This window comes from Haliotis rufescens, unplaced genomic scaffold (genome assembly GCF_023055435.1).
Source record: "Haliotis rufescens isolate VD_foot unplaced genomic scaffold, xgHalRufe1.0.p SCAF_56, whole genome shotgun sequence".
NCBI classification, from domain to species: Eukaryota; Metazoa; Mollusca; class Gastropoda; order Lepetellida; family Haliotidae; genus Haliotis; species Haliotis rufescens.
The window spans coordinates 2,287,114-2,297,827 of NW_025964290.1; positions in this window are offsets into that span (position 1 = coordinate 2,287,114).

The following is a 10,714-nucleotide window of genomic DNA, read 5'->3' on the forward strand; positions in this document are numbered from 1 at the left end:
AACCACCCACGTGACCTGTATAGAAACTAGATAAACTTTGATCCAGAGGATCGGCGCAAAGAAATGTTGTAGTCTATCTACCTATTGATTCTAATACCTATACTGTCATAAAGCGCACATGTGTAACTCGGTCTGAACTCAGAATATAAAACAAATTGTAATTTGCGTGTGGTTCCTTCATACGAAAGCCTATTGAGGTTAAAATTGAAATATGGATAATTTTTCCGTATTCCGTAATAACGATATTGTTTCCGTAATAACGAATCCTTTTTTCCGTTATAACGAAATTATTTCCGTAATGACGAATCTTTTATTCCGTTATAACGAATTTAATTTTTGTAATAACGAAACTTTTTTTCGCAATAACAAAAGTATTTTCGTAATAACAATTTCTTCCGTAATGAGGATTCTTTTTCCGTTATAACGAATTGTTTAGCGTAAAAACGTGTTTTTTTTCGCAAAAGCGAATTCATTTTCATAATAACGAATCTTTTTTCAGCTATAACAAATTTATTTTGGTATTAACGAATCCTTTTTTCGTAATAACTAATCTTTTTTTCGCAATAGCGAATATATTTTCAAAATAACGAATCTTCTTTCCGATATAACGAATATCTTTTCGTGTCTTTTCCATATTTGAATTTTGACCCCAATAGGCTTTCGTACCTTCAGAATCAGGAATGAGGACATGGCCCATAGAATTATTTAGGTCATATAAAAGTAAAAAATAAACATGATGAAAACAAAACTAGTAATATGTTTTTTCACAAAAATTACTTCCTGAAACACTTGATATTATTTTCAAGGAACAAGGGTTATTGAGTTGATACAATGATAGTGGTATGCATGATACTGTTGATGTTGATATATCTACAGTGGTAAGGTTGTTAATATTATTTCATAATTAATCAAAGTAATAGCTACAATGTTGTGATATTATTTTATAATGAAGTAGATGGAGACATGCAGATATTGTTAAAATTGAAACCCACAACGTTGTGAGTGCGTTTGTTATTTTTAACCATAAACCATACTTCTCTATGAGAGTTACTTCCCTAATGGTAATATTTTTACTCCTGAAACCTGATACGTCAATTATTCACACTGTCCAAAAGTGTTAATGGAAAATGGAAACTTGCTCAACGTTAAAGCTAGACTGGTACCCTGCCCTTCGCCTCTTAGCGGCTACAGGCGAGGAGCGCAAGCGCCAAAGGGCAGATAAACCAGTCAAAGACAGAACGTGGCTCCTTGCTATGATAGTTGCCGAATAACATAAACATGTTTAGTGTAATAATTTACAGTTAGGAATGTTTAAAAAAAATATTTTCATATTTATCTATGCATTTCGTATGTACGCATATCATTATACACATGTGGGACAAAGGTAAAGTTTCTTTTAAAAGTTTGGTTACATCTTTCCAGCTATTGCTCAAGGCACTAATCTACATTTCAATTGGCCAACCTCGCCTTTTTCCGGAACCGTAAAGATGAGTTCTAATTTCAGCGTTTATCTGTATACGGTATAAACACACACACACGCACGCACGTACGCACGCACGCACGCACGCACGCACGCACGCACGCACGCACACACACAAAAATCGTAACCATGGGGGGTGAACCCGGGCCTTTGACGTGACGGGGGAACGCAACTAGACGACGCCGAAGTCAGCAATATTCCGTTGGGATTCCGGGTAAGAATATAAGTCCCCAGCAAATTTTTTTTGTGGTAAGAGGCGACTAAATGGATCGGATGATGAGGCTCGGTGACTTGGTTGATTACATGTCATCGCATCCCAGTTGTGTGGTCCCATGCTCAGTAGTAAGTGGTGGTCGGATTCCACAGTAGTCACTGAGTCCCAGGTGGTGTAGTGGATAGTGCGTATGCCCAGCGAGCGGAAGATCGGTGGTTCGATCCCCTGGCCACCTCCGCGGTGTAGCGGATAGAGCTTCTTCCTATAGAGCGGAAGGCAGGTGGTTCGATCCCCACAAGATGTTAAATTATGGTACTTGTTGTTACCCTACCTGGCGGAATAGAACAAAGACTGGCCGGCTCGGAATCAGTACACTCAGTCCAGGGAGCAATGGTCCCAGAAACGCCAGCCATCAGCGCCCCCAAGATCTCTGCTTGTGTTGGTAAACCTGTCACCACCAGCCCTTGTCTGTCGTAGCATCATGGACACCTCATACGATTTAGGGACCATGGTTGCATCATCAGCTTGTTGATAATTCTGCCACTTTGCTTTTAGAACGACTTATCTGGATTTTACATTGAGTGGGGATGAGGATGGTGGAGGACAGAGTTTAGAGGGGGGATGAGGAGGGGGGTGGGGTGGGGTGGGGTTGGTAAGGGCAGTAAATGAGATTTGTCCCCATGGTTTAAATAAAAAAGAACTGAATCGAGTTGCAGGTGGTCATCCGCCGACTGATCTCCCTGCTTCATCTCACTGTACACGTGATCGCGGTGTATTGTTTCATGAAATAAATGAGTAATTTGCAAGGATTCCATGACAATAATTAATATGCTAGACATAGAATTTTAAAATTATGATATATAAATGGTCCATGGCAAAAATGGATAACTGTTAGTGTGAAAACAATTTGTGTTGTCTTATGATTTCATATCCTGATATTATTACATTTTTAGGTGCAATAGGGATCTAGACTGGCGTTTATGCTTCACTGGATGGTCAATGGTAGGATAATCTAGAGCTTTAATGAATTCAATAGTAACGTTATCTTCACCTGTACTCTTGATGTTTCTTTAGTTATTTGTTACATTCAATAATCTCTTTAGATGAGATGGGATAATTTAGTTTAATTTAATTTAATTGTAATTGTATGGATCGATGCTGATGATGTCAATCACTGGATTGTCTGGTCCAGACACCATTATATACATACCGCCGTCATATAGCTAGAAATATTGCTGAGTGTGGCGTTAAACAACAAACCAACCAACCTGGTGGGTCACATGTATGGGTTTGATAGGGACGAAGCAAGTGTCACTGTTAATATGCCATTTCCTCTTTTCGGAAGGCAATGAAAATACAATAGTGCTTTTTTCTTCATTACTTTTGTCGATTCTTAGAGAATTCGGTTTTAGTGGTAATAGATATTCATTGTTGCGAGGTTAAAGTGGCAATTGACAATGATGAGCCAGTTTAGTGGTTTAAAGTTGAAATTGGAAACACTAGGGTAGATACGTGTGTGTTGAGATACGAGTACATCGTCCGCTAAACTTTGGCCATCATAGGTGTCCCAGCCTCCCATGCGCTGTCTGAGTGGCGTGTCTGTTTGATAACACCAGACTAACATTTAGTCCCTGAAATTAAGTCATCTTATATTTTAAAATGAATCTACTCAAAACAAACAGAAAAAGTGTTGTTATATCATCTTAATGCAATATAATAAAATGGAGCCCAGAGACTCTTCAGTAGTCTAGGATGCCTGCTAATATAGACTTGCGCGGGCTGTATTGGCTACATTGGTTTCAGGGTATGTAGGACAAGGACTAGTCCTGCACCATGACTGTGGAATTCATATTTTTTAGGTATTTTGTTTTTACTAAAAACTAGGCAAATCTAAACAGTAGAAGAGGAAAGGTTCTTTTGAAGAAAAAAACATGTTTAAAGACATGTTTTCATTGTCTAAGTATAAGTCTAGACAAGGACACGCCCTCTTCCTAAACCCAGTATGTTGTGTAATTGGGAGCTCCCACAGCTGGCATTCATTAAGTTTAGACAAGGGAGAGAGTGTTCCAGAGGTGTCAGTACGGGTCACCCACATCAGCTGTAAACTGTAAACACTGTGGACAGCACAAGATTAACTGATAAAAACAAGTCAGAATCTTGCTTGTGGATCCTACAGATTTGGACAGAGCGGAGACAAATTATGCTTGGCTCGGTTGGATTCAGTTCTTAATATATACTCTTGGGCCTGGGAGTCAGGTTTGTCTGACACTATAAAATCAGTCTTGACAAGCAGTCCCACATCATCCAAGTGAATACACGTTGCTTTATAAGTGACACTATCCCTCAAGAACGGTACGAACTCTATCGGCCCCCTACAGTGGTCAGAATGTGCTCGGATCTGAGCAGAGATTGTGGAGTTTCAAGTTACAAAATGACATTGTCCTTGTGCTGGTCCTTATCTAGACTAACATCTAGTATATAAAAATACAAGAAAACATTGATGCAGAGCATCAAAGTTCCCCCGCCATAAGATAAGATAAGATAAGATAATATTTATTGCAGAAACGTTCCATTACGGGACAGATGCAATTTTAAAAGACAAGACATTATGATTTATATATACATATATACAGACAAACATAATCTACATTTCTGTAGACACATACAAAAACAAAATAATCAATATTACATATTTTATACATAAAATGTCGACGGTTGATTATGAGGGGGTATTTATTGTTTGAAATTATAGATGTGGAAACAAATGCAGTTGATATTGACTGCTTCATTATTTGACAGGATGTATTGAAATAATTTGTCTTCATGACTATGGACATTTACATTTACATTTTGTCTGGATAGTTTTTCAAATAGTATATTTCTTTCTCGAGTGTGTTTAATACAATGAAGTAAGTAATGTTTTTCGTTATCAATGATTGAACATGTAGAGCATAGCCTCTGATGTAGTGGGGTTGGTGGCTTTGTGTGTCTTCCAAGTTCAATATTTAATTTATGGTTACTTAATCTTAGTTTAGAAAAGTGAACTCGATATTTTTTTACTTTACAGTTGCTGAGATAGGGTTCTAATTTTATTTCATTTTTAACTAGCCTATATGTCCTAAGTTTGTTTCCTGTGCCTCTTGTTGTATTTACATCTTGAAGAGATTCCTTGAAGAGGGAGTTGAATTTAGATTTGATTGTCTCTTTGAATTTTGGTGAAAGCAAAGCTGAAATACTCAAATTGTGTTTTCCTAAGAATATATTTAGCTGGTAAACCCATCCTAATCGTTTTTTCACCAAATATGTACTTTCTGTAAAAGCGTTCTGAAGTATTATGTTTTTGGAAGAACAGACATGGTGATAAAAATTTGCTATTTTGATTAATACTGTGTAGATAAGGGGGTAGAGTCCTAGTTCAGCTCGGCTTGCCCAGTTATGTGTTGTTTTGTTGACACCTAATATGGATTTACAAAATTTGAGCTGCAGTTTTTCGGGGATAAATGAATCAAAGTTGTTCAGGAGGATTGATTCTATACCCCAGATTTCACTATTATATAAAATTACTGGCTCGATTAATGTTTTAAATAGTTTGCAAGCAAGAGCTATTGGTATATCTTGGTTCAAAATGGTGGACTGAAGCTTGTGGTAGGCCCCTAGGCCTTTTTTCAAGAGAGGTTTAGCACTGTTTTTAAGTTTACCATTTGCTTCGAAGCGTATTCCTAAATAGTTATAACTATCTGTAACTAGTATTTTTGTATCACCTATGGTCCAAGTATTCTTTTCTTCTGTTTTAATTGATTGTCCAAACACTACAACATTTGTTTTGTCACTATTAATCTTTAGGTTATTTGTGGCACAAAATACCTTTAGTCCATCAAGTAACACTTGTAGCTTTTGGGGGGAATCGGCAAATAGAACTAAATCATCGGCAAACAACAAATGACAAATGTTTAAACCATTGAGTGTTATATTATTGCTATCAGATTTGATATAATGTGGAAGGTCATTAAGGAATATATGATGCCTCACAAACGCATAATTATGATGTTACTGAAAGGCATGATGGAGCATAATTATATTAACCACAAATAACACAACGCTGTTGTGGAAAAAAATATTATTTATTTTGAGTATTGGGCAATACAGTTGATACATTTGCATAGGGTAGGTCTATTTAAAAATAGTTTCTTGTTTAACGCCGCACTCAGCAGTATTCCAGCCATATGACGGCGGTCTGTAAATAATCCAGTCTGTACCAGATCATCCAGTGATTGACACCAAGAGCATCGAACTACGCAATTGGAATATGATGTTATGCATCGACCAAATCGGCGAGCCTGACTACCCAATCCTGTTCGTCGCCTCTTAAATTACGGCAAGCATAGGTTGCTGAAGACCTATTCTAACCTAGCTGGGTCTTTATTTAAAAAGTAGATCGAAGGAAATGGAAGCAATTTCTGGCACAAATGTAAACATGTGGAAATAGTATCAAAACTGCCAACAACATTGGCAGATGCACATACTCAAATAATAGATCACATTCTTTTTACACTTGGCATTTGGTTATAATAATGTAAATGAAAATACTAAGGGCTCCATATGGCAAAAACGTTATACTAGATAAGGTCTTTTTGTCACAACAACAGATGCACATACTCAAAATATTATCACGTAGTTGGAGAACATTTCAATACCGGGGCTAATCAATAACGGAGATTCCTCGTCTCATGTTACGTTTTTTGGTCAATTTCTTTTTTTGTATTTCTTTCTTTCAAAGAATAGTAATTGTGATCATGATGAGTTGAGTTACTTTTTTTTCTTTCTATGTACTGTTTTTTTTATCCAGTGTCAGTAACTGTTGTGGAATGTGGTTTACTTGTAACAATGACTGGTTTGAGTTCATATGATGATGATTGATTGGTTTGTCGTTTAACGCCGCACTAAGCAATATCCCAGCTATATGACGGCGTTCTGTAAATAATCGAGTCTGGACCAGACAATCCAGTGCCTAATATCATGAGCATCGAACCACGCAATTGGGATCGATGCCATGCATCATCTAAAGCCTGACCATCCGATCCCGTTTGTCGCCTCTTACGACAAGCATATATAGTCGCCTGATATACTGTTAAGATGCAACATAAAAATTCATCCGTACTACTAAACAGAAGTAAAACCTCTTGTCCATTCGGATCAATCTGACCCAAACCATTCCGCTGATGAGAGTCAAATAATGCATACGAATCAAAATCCGTAAAAATTACAATGGAGACATCATTAAAAGTTACCAAAAGTGACGGGGATATCAATATTGCTTGTTGAAATGATTCTATGAAATTTGTTTTCCCTGCTTCAATGTTTTTTGAGCACCTGTGACGGAGCCATAAAACTGATCTGTCATGTAGACAATATCGCTTGAGGCAGTGGCTGCTGGGAGCTGATTATGACCTAAATACCCCTCATAGCCTTCGGTGTTAACTATGTGACTGTAGAGAGCTGTGCCTTCATCCAACAGATTATCGAGGTCAGTGGAACACGGTACAGACGCAAATAGATTTGAGCCATGGGACACAAAATATATGAGTGACCAGAGCTACATTGTACATTGAATTCCATTAAACGGTTAAAAAATACTACAGCCTTGATGCAAATTCGGCGACACACTACTCCGATTTTGCTTTGACTTTGCTACCAAACGTTTCACATGTGGCTATGTGCGGTGCACTGATTAAAAAAAACACGGGGGACTGGGTTAATTCAAAATACGGAATAGTAACTATTCCAAATATTTCCAGGGAACATGAGCATCCAAACAATCAAAAGTGTGGTATGTAGAATGTGGAATTCAGCCATATTACATTTAAATTGAGATGTCGTCGTTGTTCATGAATAAGCATATTCAGAACATAATTTTTATTATGCTGTTATTTACGATCTCCGGAGCACAGTTCTTCTTTTGTATACACCATGAAAATCAGAAAATTAGTCCTTGAGGAAGAAAGGACATCGGATTACACATGAATGGTTTAATAATGTCAGCTAATGACCAGAAACGGCCAGATGCATCAATTAACTACATAAAGACGATTTTGAAGTATCTCTTATTGCTGGAAAAGAATAGCATCAACATTCCACGCACATGATTTGTATGTTTTGTTTCCGTAAATGCGTGGCTTGAAATTTCAAATAATCCAACATGTCGACATACATACTTCAAAATTAACGTTTCCCGTATATTACCCCGCCTTAAGGGCGGGGAAGAATAATAAAAGGGAGCCCAGAGACTCTCTTCATTTTCAGATACTGCAGCGATCTAGACTTGCCAAACATTATAGACTTGCATGGGCTGTATTTGATATATATTTGTATCAGACTAGTCCTTATGCAGGGTGCAGGAGGTGGGGGTGTGGGGGTGTGTGTGGGGTGGGGTGGGGGTGGGGGGCTTGGGATGGTGTATCTTTAGGACTGATCACGGAGATCATATTACCAAGCAGAAACCACCGTGTAACAAAGTATCACGTGCTTTGTAGGTATCTTCCCTGGCGTATTGAAGTAACACTGGTGTAACCGCACAGTTCAATGTTAGTTGTTGCCTCGGAAAGACGGCAAACAAGATTGTCGAATGCATTTATTTGTGGTCTTCAGCAACCCATTCTTGCCATAAAAGGCGACTATGCTTGTCGTAAGAGGCGACTAACGGGATCGGGTGGTCAGGTTCACTGGCTTGGTTGAAGCATGTCATCGTATCCCCAATTGTATCCCCATCGTAACCCAAAAAAACATTTATTTGTTTGTATTTCAACGTATCTCTCTTTTGTACCACCGTTTTAAGAAAAGACAGAAATGTCAGTGTTTCAAATGCGTATCTCCGGCACTCACGCTTGACGATCATGTTATCACGTTGCAGAGCTAGAGTATCTCCATCCCGAGTTAACCGGACTCTATCACAGGTGGAAAGGGGGCGTCCGCGTTGTCTTACAGACCCTGATACAAATATATATCAAATACAGCCCATGCAAGTCTATTATGTTTGTCAAGTGTAGATCACTGCAGTATCAGTAGATATCTCTAAGGCCTCCCACCGCACCTCCCAACCACCTCTTTATAGTGTGCAGCTCATCCTTGTTACCGCTTACAGATAAAAACCAAGCCTCGCTTTCACACAGGTTATCAAAAGAGTCAATGCTAAAAGCCCCCATAGTGACGTCACAACCCCAATCACAGGAAGTGTGAAATCCTGGGCACGACACCTAGCTCATTTAATTTTTTTTAATACAAATGCTACATGAAAATGTTATGCTTTTGTAGCGACCATAATCCCGTGATGGGATTCGAACCACCTGACCAAAGATGTTAACCCCTTCAGCAAGCTGGCAAGGTAAGGATGTCATCTATGGGATGACTCCACGCCCTGCTACACTGACAAGGTAAGGGTGCCATCTTTGGGATGACTCCACGCCCTGCTACACTGACAAGGTAAGGATGTCATCTATGGGATGACTCCACGCCCTGCTACACTGACAAGGTAAGGATGTCATCTATGGGATGACTCCACGCCCTGCTACACTGACAAGGTAAGGATGTCATCTATGGGATGACTCCACGCCCTGCTACACTGACAAGGTAAGGATGTCATCTATGGGATGACTCCACGCCCTGCTACACTGACAAGGTAAGGGTGTCATCTATGGGATGACTCCACGCCCTGCTACACTGACAAGGTAAGGATGTCATCTATGGGATGACTCCACGCCCTGCTACACTGACAAGGTAAGGATGTCATCTATGGGATGACTCCACGCCCTGCTACATACTCCCCAGTCAACAGAAGCCTCGTCCCGGGCCGCATAGTAGGGTATTGAGACTTATTTGGCTCAAATGTAAAATGAACGTGCCCAGGCCCACGTTGGGCGCCAATGTAGCGGCCATAAAATGTCGGAGTCCTTCTGATTGGAGGTATGACGTCTCGTCCACATGACCAAAGGGGTTAACCCCTTCAGCAAGCTGAAAAGATAAGGATTGCATCTGTGGGCTGATTCCACGCCCTGATACACTTTCATATATTTCCCATTTCCTCGTATGTCTGTTTATCAAAATAATACCAGAATACAACCATCCATGCACTGTAGCTGCTGTGAGAACGTCGAAGTTTGCTGAAGCCACGTGACCTCAAAATATTCTCTCACGGGGTAAAAGTCATTCACAAAAAGTATCGGTACTATCTGTCTCGTTGGGAGAAGGGGCGAATTCACAGGTTTCCTGCAATCACTGATCACTGAGCTTCCTAAATCCAACTTAAAATAGGAGGAGCTACAACTGTAAACATGTTTTTAATTGGATAAAAAGACAGTCCCCAGTTTCCCCCTCGAAGTGACCAAGAAGTCCCACACAGAGCGGACAGAAACATAAACAAATCTGGCACCTTACTGACAGCATCACATTCCACTGACAGATAGGCTACATTACTGCAATTACTGTAGGGCAGCTTCACGCCGTTTGTTTAAATTTGTCTTGACTGGTATTTCATTGAGAATCCAATTTGTGTGTCAGGGGTCTGAACTGATTGTTTACAGGTTGTGGTGTTTGACATTTAGTTCCATCTGGATACAGTTTGTCAGTGCTATCACACTGAACAAACATTTGCGCATTTGAATCAGAACTGAAATCTGAAATCTGAACTGGTTTGTTAGTTTAATTAGGAATCGTAACCCTTCACGGCAGTCAAGGTTTTTAGTCACGTGACCTCTATCAGTAAAATGATTGGCTCTAACCTGTCGTCTGCTGTAGCAGAATACTACTGTTACTGCCGTGGATGACTCCTGTTGGATTATACCCTGGCTATTGCATTTGTATGCTCAATCACGGCTAAACTGTGTGTTTCAACTGTTATTTTCTTGGCACGCCTTTGGAATACCATGTGTATTACTCACTGTTTATCATCACGCGACTTCCAACTTACACCACGGGAGATTTGTCAAGAAAGGTATGAACATATTGGAATTCTGACACCTCTAACATGT